Consider the following 20,783-nt stretch of genomic DNA (forward strand, 5'->3'; position numbering starts at 1 on the left):
CCCAGTAAACCCATTGTAATTTGAAAAGTTAATACACCCCTTGTAAGATGAAAGGTAATGCACCTAACCTACTGAACGTCATAGCTTAGCCTCGCCTACCTTAAATGTGCTCAGAACACTTACATTAGCCTACAGTTGGCCATATCATGTAACACAAAGCCTGGTTTATAGTAAAGTGTTGAATATCTCAGGTAATTTATTGAATACTGTACTGAAAGTGAAAAACAGAATGGTTGTCTGGGTACAAAATTGTTGTAAGTTGTTACCCTCATGATTGTGTGGCTGACTGGGAGATGTGGCTCACTGCCATGGCCCAGCATCATGAGAGAGAGGATTGTACAGCATATCACTAGCCTGGGAAAAGATCAAAATTCAAAATTCCAAGCATGGTTTCTGCTGGTATTGCTTTTGTACCATCATAAAATGGAAAAACCATAAACCAAACCATTGAGAGTCGGGGACCATCTGTGTACAGTTTCCTTGGTCATTTCTTAGAGGATATTTAGTTCTTTTACTGCATTAGATCTTCACCTACCTCCACATTAGAATCACCTAGGAAGCTTAAGAAACTATTTGCCCCACCTTCTTTTTTTTTTTTTTTTTGCGGTATGCGGGCCTCTCACTGTTGTGGCCTCTCCCGTTGTGGAGCACAGGCTCCAGACGCGCAGGCTCAGTGGCCATGGCTCACGGGCCCAGCCGCTCCGCGGCATGTGGGATCTTCCCGGACCGGGGCACAAACCCATGTCCCCCCCGGCATCGGCAGGCAGACTCTCAACCACTGCACCACCAGGGAAGCCCCTGCCCCACCTTTCACTATTTAAAGCAGAATTCTGGAGGGGTGAGGACTAGGCAGCCGTGCTTACAAATCTTCCCAGGTGATTCTAATTTGAGTCTAGAAGCACTGCTCCACCTACAATTCTGAGTATCCTGACAGGGATTACATTCTTGTACAATAGAAAAGTCTTGTACAAATGAAAAGTCTTTTCATTATCAGAGTAAATTTCAAGTCACCTAACATTGTTTCCATCTAATACTTAATATGTGCATATGAATGCAGCCAAGTTAATGCAGAATTATTTCTCCTGTATGTACTTATTAATCATAATGGACTTCTACCTACATTTGAAAAGGCAGCACATATATGGGCAAGTCACATGACTTATTCCATCAAGATCATGCTGAGTGTTTGGTACAATAACTGTAGGACTTCCTGGGCCAAGTTCTCCAGGTTTTATCTGTGTATGGGTTAGTTCATCATAAAATAGCACACATGAACTGGTCTTCCCTTCCTTAAGATAAAGATTTAAAGACATTCTCACTATTTATAAAGAGAAATATGAGGAACATCAATTTCAAAGAATGTCTCTAAATTTCCTATGACTTTCATTGAAGAGACAGTGTCAATGTTCAGATGTGGCCCACCTGGGAAAAGTTGACGGCTTGCAGTCAACTCTCCTTTAGCACAAATAGAGGGGCTGCAGATTATGTTTAAATGATCATTCTTTAAACACATTCTTATTTTGTGCCAGGCATGCTTCTCACTCCAGGGAACATAGCAGTAAAAAACAAAAGGATAAAAATATTTGTCTTCATGGAGTTTATGTTTCAATATGAGAAACAGACAATGAACAAAATCTGTGAGTTAAAAAACTGATGGTTATATATATTTTGGAGAAAAATGTGCAGGGAAGGGGAATAAGGACAGTTGAAGTGGCAGAGGATTGATTTTAAATGGGGAGACCAGGAAAGACTTACAGTGAGAAGGTGACATTTTAGGAAAGACTTGGAAGTGAAGCACCTAGCCAGGAAGGTATTTTCTGGAGAGCAGCAAGTGCAGAGCCTGGTGTTTTCCGATAAAAGCAGCAGGACTATATTTTTGGAACAGAGGGAGCAAGGGTGAAAGAAGTTCCTGTGGATGGTGGGTTTGGGGGGATTGTGAACTTCTGCTGCTGATGGTGTTGCCAAACAAGTTAGTGCCATTTGAAGGAGAGTCTATAAAGTGTTCCCCATCCAATGAATACTTGGAACAGATAAAGTTTATGGGTCCTCATGAGATCTCATGATTCTTGATAGCTGCAAAGACACACTTTACTCTTACTGGGCAGGTGTCTTCAATTTCCAAACCAGTGGGGGAGAAACAGTGAAAAGTCAAATTCAGTTCCCCCTTATTGAAATATAAACTCCATGAAGGCAAAGAGTTTTACATTTTTTATTCCCTTTTTCCCCAGGAGCTAGAAGTGTACAAAAATGAATATTTGCTACAAAATGAATATTTGTTTAGAGAATCATCATTTAAGCTTACAATTAATCAGTATCCCCTCTATTCTTGTTAAGGATAAGTTAAAGGAAAATGAATCAATTTGTTTAGAGTTAGAATGATTTGGGGTTGTGATGTTAATACGCCTTTCTTTATAATCATGAAAATATTTTAAAGAGTGAAGACAATTGGTCGTATTACAATTTTGCCACTTAAAAGTCATGTATTTTCAGGAGCAGATCTCTCTTCTCTCAGTTACCTGCATGCCTCAATTCCTCAGATCTTACTTTCTCTATTCAAATGTCATTTTCCTTGACCACCTTATCTCAGTGTGCCTTCCCTACCCTTGCCTGTTACTCTCTATTTCCTTTACTCTGCTTCAGTTTTTCATAATATGGGTTATGAGTTAAATTTTGTCCCCACCCCCTAACATATATGTTGAAACTCTAACCTTCAGTACTTCAGACTGTGACCTTATTTGTAAATAGGTTCTTTGCAGATGTAGCTAAGTTAAGTTTATTGGGGTGGGTCCTAGTCCAGTATGACTGGTGTCCTTATAAAAAGGAGAAATTTGGACACAAACATAGACATATATAAAGGAGTCTGTGAAGAGACACAGGGAGAATGCCATGTGAAGATGGAGGATTGGAGTGACACATCTATCAATGCAAGCCAAGCATTCCTGGCAAACCCCCAGAAGCTAAGAAAAGGCAAGGGAGATTTCCCTTCAGGTTTCAGAGGGATCATGGCCCTGCAGATACCTCAATTCTGGATTTCTAGGCTCCACAACTATGAGACAATAAATTTCTGTTGTTTTATGTCACGCAGTTTGTGGCACTTTGTTGCGGCAGCTCTAGAAAACAAATACATCACTTGACGTGTGACATACCATTTCTTTGTTGAGTTTCTGCCTGCTCCTACCAGGCTCTTTAAGTTCCATGAGGAAAAGGATGTAATATATTTTGTTTGCCTTTGTACCCGAGTACTTAGAACAGTGCCTGACACTCAAACAGTTTTGCTGAAAGAATGTAGAGCTAAACTATTTTATTTTTCCCATTCTTTTTTTTTTGTTGTTGTTGTTGGGGGATGGCTGTTATTTGTTCTTTCTAAAGATGGATCCACATCCAGGATTGGAGAGGTAGGAAAATTTTCAAAATTGTAAAAGCATATAGTGGAAATTTTCACTCTATATTTTATTATGGTTCCCTAAAAATATACTCTTTGGTAGGAACTAATTCTCTGTGTGGAGGGTCTTAAACATCTCTGAGCATGTCCAGGAAAGCACTGTGACCAGGATAGAGCCATTGCTTGCCCAGGAGATCCTATTGGGCACTTAGGATTAGGTTATCCTTCATGTATGTCAGCCTCTTGCCTGCTGATTGTCAAAGGAAGTGGGAGCAGGTTCTGTCTGGATGGCTCCATCTCCTTCCCTTTTGCTCTTAGTGACCTCTGCTGTTGTAAAGCAACACTGCTGCTCGCCAGCAGAGCTGCTCTCTGATTTCTGACCAGGAAAAACATCAGTAATAAATCTCATCATTCTGAAAAATAAAAATACCCCCAGGCATCAAAGTCCACAGTGACTTCTGTGGTTTTCTTAGGTTTGAAAGTGGTTTGTGAGAATGTCTTCAGACTTCAGCGTTGCTGACAGAGGCAGGTGGGGGCTGTATGACCTCAAAAGAGAAAAGGAAACTTGATAGATGCATCTTGCACCTTCCCTTGACCACCAGATGTGCCTCCTGCTGCAGCTTGCTGCAACTCCAATTATTGAGGTCACGTCAGAGATTTATTTATTTGTTAGTTTTCATTAAAGAAGGTATCCGTTTTTCCATTAATCCTCATCCTTATCTAATTCAACCACCTCATCTGGCCGACTCATATGAGGAAAAACAATACTGTCCCTTTGTTTAGGTAGGCAATCTAATGTGACTCACAATAAAACATTTTTTATGTTAATGATCTTAGTGAAGTCCTTCTAATAAGGTAGAAGCATGATATTGTAAAATAGGAAGCATAAAAACAAAATGTGTATGTGCATAAATATCCTTTCTAATACATGAGTTTTGGAAAGTCCCAAATTTCATGAACCATTAGCCTGATTTATATTGATATTATATAATCCTTTCAAAAACAAGACTGTGTAGATGTTGCCATCTACTGTTTGCCTAGATACATACTAGTACATATAATTCGCTTTATATAACAATATTCTTCCCTCTAACTGCATTTCTTTTTCTGCAAAGATCATTTTAACCTCAATGCCTTCTTCTTTTGAAGTGATTTATTTACTTACTTACTTTTAAATACTGTACCCAAAGGGTCATTACAAGAAATTCTTCCACTGATACATTGGAAAAATCCTGAGAAAGTGACCTAATATTCCTTAAATCTTCTCCAATATGTTGACATCATTTTGAAGTTGGAAAAGAGATGCAGTATCTATAATTGAAACTCCACTTTAATAATGCTTTAGTCTCTAATCTAATTCAAAGAGGTTAAGATTACTGGATTGCTGTTACTTTTATTTTCAGATTCAAATTCAAGACATGTATAAAATAAATATCTGGTTGTTTTTTTTTTCCCTGTAAATACATTTAGATGTCAGTGATTGTGTCAGATTCTTTTTATTAGGATAAAATACCAATTAGTTTACTTAACAATTGTTTTTCTGAATTGTTTACTTTGTAGTTTTTTGATGTGTATGTAGCACTTTTTAAGTATGCTGTTGATTCAATCTGGAAATAAAGTAAAATTTAAAAATTCTGTGCACTTACAGTTCAGACTAATTTTAGTGATCTGAGATAATCTATGGTCTTCAAACATATAACTATGACTAGACCCAGTAGCAATCATAAGTAAAATCTGTGAACTGTTTTACAGTTTATAAATTTCTTCAAATATTTTAGTTAATTTGGTACTAGTAATAATACTGTGAAGTAATTAGTAAAGTAATTGGTTTTTTATAGGTATATTCAGCTTTATGAAGAAAACATACTGAAATATTAGGGGAAAACAGAATTTTTTTTCTGACTCCACTAAATACTATAAAATCTGTTGATACTTTTACAGAAACTAATCCTTTTTTTCAGGAGAATATCCAAGGAAAAAAAACATTATCATTTTTTCAATGACATAATGACTGGGAAAGAAAAGCCATGAACATATGTAAGCTAGTATTTAGATGTTGAATTTGCACAAAGACCCCAAGTGGGAATAGAAGCATTGTGTTTAATGCAGGCCAATAATCTTTTATATAGAATTGTTCCATGATACTCTTTTTTATTTTTTGTTAGGTTCAGATGTACAGTGTAGTGATTCAATAGTTTTATAAATTATACTCTATTTAAAGTTATATTAAAATAAGGGCTATATTTCCCTGTGTTTCTTCTCTTTTATAGTTTGTACCTCTTAATCCCATACCCTTATCTCACTCCTCACACCTTACCTCTCCCCATTGGTAACCACTTCTTTGTTCTCTCTGTCTGTGACTTTGCTTCTGTTTTGTTATATACAATATTTTGCTTCAGTTTTTTAGATTCTTCATATAACTGATAACATACAGTATTTGTCTTTCTGTCTGACTTATTTCACTAAGCATAATACTCTCTAGGTCCAATCACATTGCTGCAAATTTCATTCTTTTTTATGGCTGAGTAATATATATATATATACCACATCTTCTTTATCCATTTATCTATTTATGGACACTTGGGTTGCTTCCATATCTTGGTTATGGTAAATAAGCTGCTGTGAAAATTGGGGTGTTTGTCTCTTTTTGAATTAGTGTTTTCATTTTCTTTGGATATATACCAGCAGTGGAACTGGTATCATATGGTACTTCTATTTTTAGTTTTGAGGAATTTCCATACTGCTTTCCATAGTAGCTGCAACAATCCCACCTACAGTGTACAAGGGTTCCCTTTTATTCACATCCTCACCAACATTTGTTATTTATGGACTTTTTGATGACAGCCATTTTGACAGGTGTGAGGTGATATCTCATTGTGGTATTGACTTGCTGTCTCTGATGATTTGGGACGTTGAGCACTTTTTCATGTGTGTGTTGGCCATCTGTATATCTTCCTTGGGAAAATGTCTATGCATGTCTTCTGCCCATTTATTAATTGGGTTGTTGGTTTTTGTGATTTTGGATTGTATGAACAGTTTATATATTTGGATATTAATCCCTTATCAGACATATCATTTGCAAAGCCTTGGCTGTACAGGAGTCTTTCTGCTAGTCTCCAGTTAATTTTCAGGGAGAATTATTCCATGTGCAGATGTATCTTTGATGTGTTCTTTGGAAGAGGTGAGTTCTGCATCTTCCTACTCTGCCATCTTGATCCAAGTTCATTACTATAGTAATTTTTTTTTTCATATTACAGTAATAGTGAAAGAAATCAAGGTATTTGTTGACTATTGCATGGCCAAAAGAACTATAAATCTAGTTTTCTTAACTCCAGAGCTTATTCACATTTATTGTTACTTATGAGTTAATTTAATTAATTTACATATAGGTAATCAACTTTTTTCAACTTTTGCTTATTGAGTGAATAATTTTAAAATGTTTAAAAATATTCAAGACAGAAATTGGCCAATATGGCAGAGTAGAAAGACCCTGAGCTCACCTTCTTTCACATGCACACCAAAATCACAACTATCTGCAGAACAACCATCAATGAAAAAGACTGAGACCTACAAATAAAGATCTTCTACAACTAAAGATATAAAAAAGGAACCACAATGAGATGGGTAGGAGGAGTAGACTCACAATATAGTCAATCCCCTACTCCTGGGCGGGCAACCTACAAATTGGGGAATAATTACATTACAGAGGTTTTTCTAAAGGAGTGAGAGGTCTGAGCCCCATGTTGGGCTCCCCAGCCTGGGGCTTCTGCAATGGGAAGATGAGCTCTCAGAGTATTTGATTCTGAAGAAGAGTGGAGCTTACATTTAGGATTCCCAGAGGGCTGGGGAAAATAGAGATTTTACTCTTAAAGGGTGCACACAAAATATCACACACTCCAGGACTGAGGGCAGAAGCAGTAATTTGAGAGGAGCCTGTGTCAAACCTATTTGCTGAACTTAGGCAGAAAGCAACAGCAGCTCACTCTGGGGACATAGACACTGGTAACAGCCATTTTTGGGAGCTCCTTTTACCACGTGGACACTAGAGTTGGCAAGTGCCATTGCAGCATCCTCCCTCTAGCTCATTAGGCCAAGACCTGGCCTCATCCAACAGCCTGTAGGCACCAGTGCTAAGACTCTTCAGGCCAAACAACTAAATTGGTGGGGACACATCATCCATCAACAGACAGGCTACCTTAAGACCCCCTGAGCCCACAGCCTCCTCTGGACATGACCCTGCCCACCAGAGGACCCAGGATGCAGCTGTACACAACATTGGGCAGACACGAGTTCCAGAATTCCTTGGTCCCTGGTCCTGCCTTCTAGGGAGCCTCCTCTAGCCTCTGGACAAGCCTCACCCACCAGAGGGCTGACACCAGACTCAAGAAAACCACAGTCCCACAGCCTGCAGATCCAGCCTACCCATCAGCAGGACAGACCCTTCCCTGGGATCACCTGGGCCCTGGTACTGCCCACTAGAAGGCCAACACAAGTTTTGGGACACCCTGGGCCCATACCCAACTGTGTCAGAAACGACCCCTTCCCCCAACTGATCTGACACCAACTCTGAGAAACCTGGGTCCTACAAGCAGGCTCCAGGACCCAGCTCTGCCTGTCAGTAGTGCAGCACTTGGCTTCACCTACCAGTGGGTAGGCAATAGTACTGGAGTCTTCTTGACCCCAACTCAACCCACTAGTGAACTAACATAAACCCTGGAGACCACTGGAGTTCTGCAGTCAGCCATTCATGATGCAGTACCACCAGCAGCAGCCTCTACACAAGGCATGACCTGGAAACAGACCAGACTGGGAGCAACAAAGTCCATGAAACCACACACATAATCCGTCCCCCACAACAGAAGGACCCATGCAGCCCTCATAACAGGAACCCCTAGAATAAATAGCTTGGGGGATGAGAGTGGGGTACACTGCTGGTATGCATGGGACATCTCCTACAAAATGTCACTTCTCCAAGATTGGGAAACATAACCAATCTACTAGATACATAAAAATAAAAACAGCAACTTAGGCAAAATGAAGCAATAGAAGAAAGTGTTCCAGACAAAGGAACAAGATAAAACCCCAGAAGAAGAACTAAGTGAAGTGTAGATAAGCAATTTACTCAAGAAGAAATTCAGGGTAGTGATTGTAAAGATGATCAAAGAACTCTGGAGAAGAATGGGTACACAGAACTAGAAGTTACACATTTTTAACAAAGAGTTACAATTATAAAGAAGAACCAGAGATGAATACAGTAATCAAAATGAAAAATACACTAGAAGGAATCAACAGTAGATTAAATAATACATAAGAATGGATCAGAGAGCTAGAAGACAGAGTAGTGGAAATCACTACTGCTGAACAGAAAAAAGAAAAAAAAAGAAAAAAATTGAGGACGGTTTAAGAGACATCTGGGACACTATCAAGTGCACTAATATTCATAATACAATGGATCCTGAAAGAAGAGAGAGAGAAAGGTGTTGAGAGCATATTTGAAGATATAATAGCTGAAAACTTTCCTAACCTGGGAAAGGAAACAGACATCCAAGAAGTCCAGGAAGTCCAGAGAGTCCCATACAGGACTAATCCAAAGATGAACACATCAAGACACATTGTAATTAAAATGGCAAAAATTTAAAGATAAAGAGAGAATAGTAAAAGCAACAAGGGAAAAACAACAGATTATATACAAGAGAACTGTCATAAGTCTATCAGCTGAATCTTCAGCAGAAATTTGGCAGGGAAGAAGGCAGTGGCATGATATATTTAAAGTAATAAAAGGGAAAAACCTACAACCAAGATTACTCTACCCAGCATGGTTCTACTTCAGATTTGATGGAGAGATCAAAAGCTTAGCAGACAAGCAAAACCAAAAAAGTACCACAAAACTGGCTTTACAAGAAATGTTAAAGGAACTTGTTTAAGCAAAAAAGAAAAGGTCACAACTAGAAAAATGAAAATTATAAAATGAAAAAGCTTATTGGTAAAGGCAAACATATAGTAAAGGTAGGAAATCATCCACACACAAATCTACTAGGAAGGTTAAAAGACAAAGTAGTAAAATCATCTGTATCCACAACAAGCAGTTAAGGGATATATAAAATAATTAGATGTAAAATAAGATATCAAAAAGAGTACTTGTGAGGGGAAGAGAGTACAAATGCAGGATGTTTAAAATGCATTTGAAACTAATATCAGTAACTTAAAACAAGCATGTATACATATAGATTACTATGTAAAAACCTCATGGTACCCACAAAACAAAAGTCTATAATAGATGAACACACAAAAAAGGAAAAAGGAATCTGAACATAACACCAAGATGGTCATCAAATCACAAAAGAAGAGAACAAAAGAAGATGAAAGGAATAAAAAATACCTATGAAAACACCCCAAAACAATGAACACAAGATGGCAATAAGAACCTAAATATCAATAAATATATCCATAAATGTAAATGCGGTAAATGCTCCAATCAAAAGACATAGAGTGGCTGAATAGATATAAAACAAGGCCCGTATATATGCTGCCTATAAGAGACTCACTTCAGATCTAAAAACACACAGACTGGGGATTCCCTGGTGGTGCAGTGGTTAAGAATCCACCTGTCAATGCAGGGACACAGGTTTGAGCCCTGATCAGGGAAGATCCCACATGCCACAGAGCAACTAAGCCTGTGCGCCACAACTACTGAGCCTGCACTTTAGAGCCCATGAGCCACAACTACTGAGCCCCTGAGCCACAACTACTGGAGCCTGCATGCCTAGAGCCCATGCTCCACAACAAGAGAAACCACCACAATGAGAAGCCCATGCACCACAACGAAAAGTAACCCCCACTTGCTGCAACTAGAGAAAGCCTATGTGCAGCAACAAAGACCCAACATAGCCAAAAATAAAATAAATAAATAAATTCTTAAAAAAATAAAATAAAGCACACAGACTGAAAGGAAGGGATGGAAAAAGGTATTCTATGCAAATGGAAATCAAAAGAAAGCCAGGGTAGCAATACTTAGACAAAATGAACTTTAAAGTCTGTTATAAGAGACAAAGAAGGATATTATATAATGATCAAGGGATCAATTCAAGAAGATATAACATCCAACGTAGGTATAACTAAAGTCCTAAAGCAAATATTAACAAGCATAATGGGAGATATTAACAGTGACACAATAATAGTAGGGGACTTCAACACTCCACTTACATCAATGGACAGATCATCCAGACAGAAAAATCAATAAGGCTGTAAATGACACTTTAGACCAGATAGACTTACTAGATATATGTATAGAATATTCCATCTGGAAGCAGCAGAATACATAGTCTTTTCAAGTGCACATGGAACATTTTCCAGGGTATATCACATACTAGGCCACAAATAAGCCTTGGTAAATTTAAGAAAATTGAAACCATATCAAGCATCTTTTCCAAAACACAATGCTATGAGACTAGAAAACAACTATGAAACAAACACTTGGAGGCTAAACAATATGCTACTGAAGAATCAATGGATCACTGAAGAAATCAAAGAGGAAATAAAAAAATACCTGGATACAAATGAAAACAAAAACACAGCAATTCAAAATCTATGGGATGCAGCAAAAGCAGTTCTAAGAGGGAAGTTTATAGCAACACAAGTTTACCTCAGGAAACATGAAAAACTCAAATAAACAACCCAAACTTAGACCTAAAGGAACTAGAAAAAGAAGAATAAGCAAATCCTAAAATTAATAGAAGGAAAGAAATCATAAAGATCAGAGCAGAAATAGAGGCTAAGAAAACAGTAGAAAAGATCAATGAAACTAAGAGCTGGTTCTTTGAAAAGACAAACAAAATTGATAAACATTTAGCCAGACTCATCAAGAAAAAAAAAAAAGAGAGGACCCAAATCAATAAAATCAGAAGTGAAAAAGGAGAAGTTATGACTGACACCACAGAAATACAAAAGATCATAAGAGACTACTGCAAACAACTATATGCCAATAAAATGGACAACCTAGAAGAAATGGACAAATTATGTATAATCTCCCAAGACTGAAGCAGGAAGAAATAGAAAATATGAACCGACCAATTACAAGTAATAAAAATTGGATCAGTAATTTAAAAACTGCCCCCCCAAAATGTTCAGGACCAGATAGCTTTACAGTGAATTCTATTAAACATTTAGAGAAGATTTAACAATTATCCATCTCAAACTGTTCCAAAAAATTGCAGAAGAAGGAATGTCTCTGAACTTATTCTATGAGTTCAGCCTCACCCTGATATCAAAACCAGACTAAGATATCACACAGACACAAAAAAATTATAGGCCAATATCACTGATGAACATAGATGCAAAAATCCTCAACATTATATTAGCAAACTTAAATCAACAATACATTAAAAGGATCATACACCATGATCTAGTGGGATTTATCCCAAGGATGTAAGTATTTTTCAATATCTGCAAGTCAGTCAATCACCACATTAACAAATTGAAGAATAAAAACCCTATGATCTTCTCAGTAGATGCAGAAAAAGCTTTTGACAAAATTCAACACTCATTTATGATAAAAACTCTCCAGAAAGTGGGTATAGAGGAAACATACTTCAACATAATAAAGGCCCACAGCTAACAATCATACTCATTATACTTATCAAGCAGAAAAATTTTTTTCTAAGATCAGGAACAAGACAAGGATAGCCATACTCACCACATTTATTCAACACAGTATTGGAACTCCTAGCCACATTAATCAGACAAGAAAAAGGAATAAAAAGAATCCAAATTGGAAAAGAAGAAGTAAAACCATCACTGTTTGCAGATGATGTGAACTATACATAGAAAATCCTAAAGACACTACCAGAAAACTACTAGCGTTCAGCAATGAATTTGGTAAAGTTTCAGGTTATAAAATTAACATACAGAAATCTGTTGCATTTCTATGCACTAACAATAAACTATCAGAAAGAGAAATTATAAACCTACCTAAGGAGGTAAAAATCTGTACTCAGAAAACTGTAAAACACTGATGAATGAAACAGAAGATGACACAAACAGATGGAAAGATATACCATGTTCATAAATTGGAAGATTTTATGTTGTTAAAGTGACCATGGTACCCAAGACAATCTACAGATTCAATCCAATTCCTATCAAAATAACAATGGTATTTGTCACAGGACTAAAACAAATAGTTTTAAAATTTGTATGGAAACACAAAAGACCCTGAATAGCCAAAACAATCTTGAGAAAAAAGATCAAAGCTGGAGGTATCCTGCTCCCTGATTTCAAACAATACCACAAAGCTACAATAATCAAAACATTATGTTACTGGCACAAAAAATAGACACGTAGACCAATGGAACAGAATGATCAATTAATATATGACAAAGAAGGCAAGAATATACAATACAGAAAAGACAGTCTCTTCAATAAGTGGTGCTGGGAAAACTGGACAGCCACATGTAAAAGAATGACATCAGAACATTTCTCTCACCATATACAAAAATAAATTCAAAATGGATTAAAGACCTAAATATAAGACCAGAAACCATAAAACTCCTAGAAGAAAACACAGAACACTTTTTCACATAAATGGTAGCAATATATTTTTTAGATCTGACTCCTAAAGAAAAGGAGATAAAAACAAAAATAAATAGATGTGACCTAATTAGACACAAAAGCTTTTGTACAGCACAGAAAACCATGGACAAAATGAAAAGACAAGTTACTGAATGGGAGAAAATATTTGCAAAAGTGGTTAATACCCAAAATATATAAATAGATCATACAACTCAACATCAAAAACTCAAACAACCCAATTAAAAAATGGGCAGAGAACCTGAATATACATTTTTCCACAGAAGACATACAGTTGGCCAACAGGCACATGAAAAGATGCTAAACATCAGTAATCATCAGAGAAATGTAAATTAAAACGAGAATGAGATTTCACCTCACACCTGTTAGCATGACTATTGTCAAAAAGACCACAAATAAAAATGTTGGTGAGGATGTGGAGAAATGGGAACAGTCATACACTGTTTCTGGGGATATAAATTGGTGTAGCCACTGTAGAAAATGGTATGGCGGTTTCTTAAAAAACTAAAACTAGAACTACTGTATGACCCAGCAATTCCAATCCTGGGCATGTATTTGAAAAACAATGGAAACACTAATTTGAAAAGATACATACACTTCAATGTTCACAGCAGCATTCTTTATAATTTCCCAGATAAGAAGCAACCTAAGTGTCCATCAACAGATGAATGGATAAGGAAGATGTGGTATATATATACAATGGAATATTACTCAGCCACAAAAGAATGGAAGTTTGCCATTTGAGACAACATGAATGGGCTTGGAGGGTATTAGGTTTAGTGAAATAAGTCTGTCAAAGACAAACAAATACTGTATGATATCACTTAAATGTGGAAACTAAAAAGTTAAGTAAACTAGTGAATATAACAAAACAGAAACAGACTCACAGATATAGACAACAAACTAGTGGTTACCAGTGGGGAGAGGGAAAGGGGGTGGGGCAAGATAGAGGTAGTGGATAAGAGATACAAACTATTATATATAAAATAAATAAGCTACAAGGATATATTGTACAACACAGGGAACATAGCCAATACTTTATAATACTATAAATGGAGTATAACCTTTAAATATTGTGAATCACTGTGTTGTACACCTGTAACATATATTTTTTTACATCAACTATACCTCAATAAAAAAGAATATAATCCATCTTAAGAAAAAAAAAGCAACCAGATTACCATGCATAGAATGATAGTTAAATGAATTTGATTTTTTCCATTATGGAGTATTATGTTGCTTATATGATCAAATTTTTATAAAATTTACAGGAGCAATAACAACAAAAGAACAGATTTATTCTTCAGATTCACACGTGCTTGCTAAGTATCTTTTAAATATTTCCTTTTAAGCATTCTTTTCCTTTCAAGGTATTTTCTTTCTCTCTGAAAAATTGAGAAAAAAATCAAATTGGCAATTTCTGAAAAAGAAGAGACAAAAGTATGTGAAATACATTTTGGTTTCAGATTCTCTATAAATGCCATTCTGAAATTTTTCCTTTCCTTAAACTTTCAGCTATCACTCACTTTCTACAAATGAAAGAATTATATTTCCTCCTATGTAGACTTCCAACTGAAGATTTTACTATTTAGAAATGCTAAATATATGATATCAAACATCACTCCTAAAAACTCTAAAACACCTGTGCCCTCATAAAATCGATTGACAATTTGATTTTTGCTGTAAGTGGTCAAATAAATTTCCCACTCAGATGGGACAATTTTAGAGACAAAGAAATTATACGAATAGAGCTTCTTTAATCTGAATGGCTCCTGACAGTCTCACTAATGAAAAGAGAAAAGGGTTATTGAAGCTTCCTCACCTTATATTTATGCATCTATTTATGGTTTCTTAGGTGCTGAATTTTTTAAAAGTCTGGATTCCTTCCCATCTTGCCTTTGTGGTTGAGGGTATGGACTCTGGGCACAGGCTATTGGAGTTCATATCCTGGTTGTGCCACTTACTAGCTGTGTGAGGCTTCCACAAGACACTTAAGATTTCGGTGCCTCAGTTGCCCCCTCTGTAAAATGGTGGTAGTAATGGTGTTACCTCATTGGTTTTGGTAATTAAATGAGTTATTATCTGTAAAGCACTTAGAAGTTCACTCTAAGAACTATTTAAGTCTATCTTATTTTATTCATTACAATAATGTGGCAGTGCTAAATATTTGTTAAATCCTTAAAGCTTTTGTTGTAATTACAAACTTTTACAACTGGAGTGGAGGAAGCAGTGTGGAGACTCCAGCTTCATCTAGGTCACAGTTCCAAAGTAAAGAGACTGATATACACTGTGCTGTGTAGGCACATGGGCTCTCATTGAAGAAGCTCGGTTAATGAGCAGAGGAAAGAAGTTTTAAAAAATTTTTATTTCTTTTTCTAAAACATGTTTGCTTAATTAAAGACATATTACTTTAAAATTTATGATACCATCAGAAATTTATTTATTGTGTTGTAACATAAAACACACCAATGGACAGGTGATATATACCATTTAGATTATTATCTATCATCCTTTATAATAGCCAGTATACAATGGAAACTAAAGTCTTCAAATGATCTTGGGTCCTATTATTTGAGAATCTAACGTCATTATGGTTTTTAAAAATATATTTGTATATAGATTACAATTATATCTGTTTTGCAGACAAAATTATTCATAAGTCATCTAGACTCAAGTAGAAGGTACAACTTATCTTTAATTCTGTCTACTATCTAGGAGGCAATGTGGTACGAATATCAAGTTAATTTTGTGAATCTTAAATGACTCCCCTAGAATGATTCTTAACAAACCCGAAACAGGAGTAGATAATACAGATTACATTCTAAATCAGGAATGTGGTTAGAGAACACTAAAGTGTTTGGTGTGTAAATTGTGTGAAGGGCTCTAACTTTATCTGAAAAAAAATTATGAATATAAATAATTACTTATGGGTGAAGATGTCTGACAGTAGATATTTTCAGTCCTTTATCTAATAGAAAGAAGGCACTGTGGCTATGGTGATTGACAGGAGTATAGCGGATATCACCAGAAACTAGGTCATCATAAAAATTTGATTTGGTACAGCATAAGAGAGTATTTGTTCTTTGGCAATACATACTTAATTCTCATAATAGAAATGTAACATTTTTTCCTAGATAATAAGTTCCATTTTTCTCATATATCATTCATTCATTCAACAAATGTATACTGATCTCTTGTAATGAAATAGGCAGTGTTCCAGGTGCTCAAGTTACAAAAGAGAATCCAAATTCTAGGATGTGAACCCTCTGCTATGTGAAACTCTAGGAATTCACAGCTTAGGTGGGAGATATAAAAACAGATAAAATACAGTAAAACTTGATGAGCACTATATAGTTATATGAAAGCCAGAGGATAGAGTGACTAACTGTACATAAATTAAATAAGATATCATCAAATAAAGAAAGATCAAATAAATACAATTGAAAGAACTGCTTTTTGAAGAAAGAATGTCAACAATTTATTCATTTCTCTATGCCCCCATTTTCATATTTTTAATTTTATGTTGGAGTATAGTTGATTTACAATGTTGTGCTAATTTCAGGTGCACAGCAAAGTGATTCAGTTATACATATACCTATATTCATTCTTTTTCAGATTCTTTCCCCATGTAGATTATCACAGAATATTGAGTAGCATTCCCTGTGCTCTACAGTAGGTCTTTGTTGATTATCCATTTTATAGATAGTAGTGTGTAGATGTCAATCCCCAACTCCTAATATATCCCTCCTCCACATCGGAGACAGGGTGTGGTGTGGACGCTGCTGAGTGGAAGAGAGCACAGCCCGGCCATCAGACCTACTTCCTCATCTTGCTGATTATCTATTTTTATGGGTTTACAACTTCTCTAAGAACTTTTGTATACAAAGGAACTTTTTTTTTTTAAGTAATTTCCCCTTTATATTTAATCCAAAGAAGGATCTCGGGCAATTTGGGGTTTTTGGTTTTGGCCTCGTTTCTAAGTCTTTTTTCCTCTTTGTTGACTTTGGTGTTCGGGCACCCCCACTGCTTCGGACTCCTGAGGACCTTCTGGGCACCCACATTAATGAGGCAGCCACCCAGGGAAGGGGGAAGAACTGCGTCCAGCAGGTGTCCTAAATAACCGTGGGTGGGGGAGCTCTCCCATGTGAAGTGACTTCCCCCCGGGGCTTCCCGTCTGCCCCTACGACCTGGCGGCGGCGACCGTGGCCACCGACCTGCAGAGTGGCAGAGTCAGCGCGGCTTGTGACAGAGCAACCCGGCTCTCCTACCCTGGAGGGAGATGGAGGAGTTCAGTGATCTCCTGGACCTGGACTTTAATCTCTCCAACTCACTGTCCCATCATGAGCCAGTGGTTTCCACCGTGTCGTCAGCATCAGCCTCATCCTCGTCCTCCCCTTAGAGCAGCGGTCCTGCCTGTGCACCCTCCACCTGCAGCTTCAGCTGTCCAGACCAGGCTGGGGGCGACCCAGGCTTGGAGCCAGGCAGCAAGGGCGGTGGCCTGCTCCATGGCCGGGAATCTGCACCCCCTGCAACAGCTCCCTTCAACCTGGCAGACATCAACCACGTGAACCCCTCTGGCTGCTGCGTGGCTAAGCTCCTGTAGCCCGAATTGGACCCAGTGTACACTCCATGGTAGCAGCCGCAGCTGCCAGGTGGCTTGATGAGCACCGTGATGGGCAAGTTTGTGTTGAAGGCGTTGCTGAGTGCCCCTGATCATCGGTGTTAGCAAAGGCAGCCTGGATGGCAGCCACTTGGTGGTGGCGGCACCCTACAGTGGTGGGCCGCCCCGCTTGTGCCCCAAGATCAAGCGTGAGGCTGTCTCCTCATGCATCCTGTCGTTCTGACCCTAGAGGCCCACTTGGTCACTGGACCCCCTTTCAGCAATGGCCACCGGCTGCTGGCGCATGACTTTCCCCTGGGGTCGCAGCTCCCCAGCAGGAGTACCCCAACCCTGGGTGCCGAGGAACTGCTGAGCAGCAGTCATCCTGCCCTGCCGCTACCCCAGGCTTCCATCCCCACCCAACTACCCTCCCTTCCTGCCCTACCAGATGCAGCCACAGGTCCCACCGCTCCATTACCAAGAGCCCATGCCACCCAGTTCCTGCATGTGGGAGGAACCTGAGCCAAAGAGGGAAGAACGTCGTGGCCCCAGAAAAGGATGGCCACTCACACCTGGGATTATGCAGGCTGCGGCAAAACCTACAGGAAGAGTTCTCATCTCAAGGCACACACCTGTGAGCCCACCCAGGTGAGAAACCTTACCACAGTGACTGGGACGGCCGTGAGTAGAAATCTGCCCTCTGAGATGAACTGACCAGGCACTACCGCCAACACACCGGGCACCACCCCTTCCAGTGCCAGAAGTGCGACCCAGCATTTGTGAGTTTGGACCACTTCGCCTTACACGTGAAGAGGCACTTTTAAATCCCAAAACAGTGGGTATGACCCACCTTGCCAGAAGATAATTCAGTATTTTTTACCTTTCACACTGTCTTTCTGGTGAGGGAAGGAACCCAGCTGGAAAGCACTACAATCATGGTCAAGTTCCCAACGAATGAACTTGTGAATGGATAATCAGGAGACCTGAGGAAACCAAACGACAAAGAACAGATGGGGTCTGTGACTGGATCTTCTATCATTCCAATTCTAAATCCAACTTGAATATATATTCCTGGACTTCGAAAACACCAAGGGGGCGACTGGAAGTGGTGGATATCAGGGTATAAATTAGATCAGTGAGTGTGGGGGAGGGAAGACCAGAAAGCCTTGAATTGTTTCAATGCAATGTAAGCATAAAGATCACCTTGTATTCTCTTCTAAAAGCCGTTATTACGATCTTAGAAGAAGAAGAAGAAAATCAGGTACAGAAAATGTGTTTTAATAGCCTAAACAATGGTGCTTGGTGAGTCTTGGTTCTGAAGGTGCCAAATGAGGCCAAAATTTTCAAACTGCTGCATACTTTGACGAGAAAATCTATTTTTGTCTTCGAGTCTACATTTATAACCTAAGTCAGGTAAATGCACCTGGTTTACTTTAACCTTTTTAGGCAGAGAGTCTTTTATGCACTGTGGTTTCAGTTGGGCAATAATTTGTACAATGGTTTATCTCCAAATATGCCTTAAGCAGAATTTTTTTATATATATAGTTCCTTGTCTTAATAAACATGTAATATAAATTTTAAAAAAATGATCTCACTGCAATTTATGTCAAAATGTTCTGCCTATATTTTCCTCTAAGAGTTTTATAGTATCTGGTCTTACATTTAGGTCTTTAATCCATTTTGAGTTTATTTTTATGTATGGAGTTAGAGAATGTTCTAATTTCATTCTTTTACATGTAGCTGTCCAGTTTTTCCAGCACCACTTATTGAAGAGACTGTCTTTTCTCCATTGTATATTCTTTTCTCCTTTGTCGTAGATGAATTGACCATAGGTGAGTGGGTTTATTTCTGGGCTTTCTACCCCCTTCCATTTATCAATATTTCTGTCCCTGTGCCAGTACCATACTGTTTTGATTACTGTAGCTTTATAGTAGAGTCTGAAGTCAGGGAGCCTGATTCTTCCAGCTCCATTTTTGTTTCTCAGGATTGCTTTGTCTATTCAGGGTCTTTTTTGTTTCCATACAAATTGTAAAATTTTTTGTTCTAGTTCTGTGAAAAATTCTGTTGGTAATTTGATAGGGATTGCATTGAATCTGTAGATTGCCTTGGGTAGTATAGTCATTTTGATGATATTGATTCTTCCAATCCAAGAACATGGTATATCTTTCCATCTGTTTGTGTCATCTTTGATTTTTTTCATCAGTGTCTTATAGTTTTCAGAGTACAGGTCTTTTGCCTCCTTAGGTAGGTTTATTCATAGGTATTTTATTCTTTTTGATGCAATGGTAAATGGTATTTGTTTCCTTAATTTCTCTTTCTGATCTTCTGTTGTTAGTGTATAGAAATGCAAGAGATTTCTCTGTGTTAATTTTGTATCCTGAAACTTTACTGAATTCGTTGATGAGCTCTAGTAGTTTTCTGGTAGCATCTTTAGGATTCTCTATGTATCATGTCATCTGTAAACAGTGACAGTTTTACTTCTTTTCCAATTTGGAATCTTTTTATTTCTTTCTTTTCTCTGATTGACATGGTTAGGACTTCCCAAACTATGTTGAATAAAATGGTAAGTGTGGACATCCTTTTCTTTTTCCTGATCTTAGAGGAAAGAGTTCAGCTTTTCACCATTGAGTATGATGTTAACTGTGGGTTTGTCATATATTGCCTTTATTATGTTGAGGTAGGGAACTTACATACGCCCACTTCATGGAGAGTTTTTATCATAAATGCATGTTGAATTTTGGCAAAAGCTTTTTCTGAATCTATTGAGATGGTCATATGGTTTTTATTCTTCAATTTGTTAATGTGATGTATTACAATGATTGATTTGTGGATATTGAAAAATCCTTGCATCCCTGGGATAAATCCTACTTGATCATGGTGTTTGATCCTTTTACTATATTGTTGGATTGGTTTGCTAGTATTTTGTTGAGGATTTTTGTATCTACATTCATCAGTGATATTGCCCTGTAAATTTCTTTTTTTTTTTCTGGCATTTTTGTCTGGTTTTGGTATTAGGGTGATGGTGGACTCATAGAAAGAGTTTGAAAATGTTCCTTTTTCTGCAATTTTTTGAAATAGTTTCAGAAGTATAGGTGTTAACTCTTCTCTAAATGTTTGATAGAATTTGCCTGTGAAGCCATTTGTTCCTGGACTTTCATTTGTTGGGCATTTTAAAATCACAGTTTCAATCTCAGTACTTGTGATTGGTTTGTTCATATT

The 20,783-nt window shown here is 37.7% G+C and overlaps 1 pseudogene; it reads left to right on the forward strand.

Annotated features, from left to right (window-relative positions):
* The window catches only part of LOC132530512 (Krueppel-like factor 4), a 32,418-nt pseudogene extending 13,712 nt beyond the window's left edge, over positions 1-18,706 (forward strand).
* Positions 18,707-20,783: the final 2,077 nt, after the last annotated feature.

This window comes from Lagenorhynchus albirostris, chromosome 12 (genome assembly GCF_949774975.1).
Source record: "Lagenorhynchus albirostris chromosome 12, mLagAlb1.1, whole genome shotgun sequence".
In the NCBI taxonomy this organism is placed as follows: Eukaryota; Metazoa; Chordata; class Mammalia; order Artiodactyla; family Delphinidae; genus Lagenorhynchus; species Lagenorhynchus albirostris.